General features: G+C 42.0%; 1 non-coding gene across 1 annotated transcript; it reads right to left on the reverse strand.

Moving 5' to 3' along the window:
• Positions 1 to 572: 572 nt before the first annotated feature.
• On the reverse strand, positions 573 to 679 carry LOC120580343 (small nucleolar RNA R71). Its single transcript, XR_005646067.1, has one exon. It is a non-coding gene; the product is annotated as a small nucleolar RNA R71 (small nucleolar RNA).
• Between the last annotated feature and the right edge of the window lie 340 nt (positions 680 to 1,019).

A 1,019-nucleotide genomic window follows, 5' to 3' on the forward strand; every position in this document is an offset into this window, starting at 1 on the left:
TGCCGGGGAGTAAACTAATTTGATTAATTCTTTCTCTGTGATTAGAACTCTCTTCTCTTCCTCTTTTCTTCTACTTCTTTCTTTGTATTACCACTAACTTCTTGGGTTCTCGGTTTCTTATGCGAAGAACTAAAAGTCTCGGAGAATTTATTCCTGAGATCGAAAGGTTTTTGCATAAGAAAAAGAGAGAGGCACAAAATAATACTGCTATGGCTGAACGCACTCTCAAAGAGTATGCTACTCCTTCAACGGAAGAGCCACAAGCTATTATCGTGTACCCAACGGTTGCGGGTAATAACTTCGAAATCAAGCCTGCACTACTCAATTTGGTGCAGCAAAATCAGTTTTCTAGATCACCCACTGAGGATCCAAATCTCCATATTTCTTCCTTCCTTAGACTCAGTGGCACCATAAAAGAGAACCAAGAAGCCGTAAGACTTCATCTCTTTCCCTTTTCCTTAAGGGATAGAGCTAGCGCTTGGTTCCATTCCCTAGAAGTCGGTTCCATCACTTCATGGGACGATATGAGGCGAGCATTCCTTGCCTGATTTTTCCCCCCATCTAAAACCGCTAAACTTAGAGATCAAATTACTCGTTTCAATCAAAAAGATGGGGAATCTCTCTATGAGGCATGGGAGCGTTTCAAGGAAATGCTTAGACTTTGTCCCCACCATGGCCTAGAGAAGTGGCTTATAGTCCACACGTTTTATAATGGCTTGTCATATACCACTAAGATGTATGTTGATGCAGCTGCAGGTGGAGCTCTAATGAACAAAAACTATACGGAGGCTTATGCTTTGATTGAGGACATGGCTCAGAATCACTACCAATGGACCAACGAGAGAACCGTCACCACTCCTACTCCCTCTAAGAAAGAGGCAGGTATATACGAAGTCTCTGAATATAATCACCTTGCTGCTAAGGTTGAGGCATTAACTCAAAAATTTGAAAAACTTAACGTTAATTCTGTCACACCTTCTTCTGCATCCCCTCCTTGTGAAGTCTGTGGTATATCTGGT

This window comes from Medicago truncatula, chromosome 4 (genome assembly GCF_003473485.1).
Source record: "Medicago truncatula cultivar Jemalong A17 chromosome 4, MtrunA17r5.0-ANR, whole genome shotgun sequence".
Taxonomy (NCBI): Eukaryota; Viridiplantae; Streptophyta; class Magnoliopsida; order Fabales; family Fabaceae; genus Medicago; species Medicago truncatula.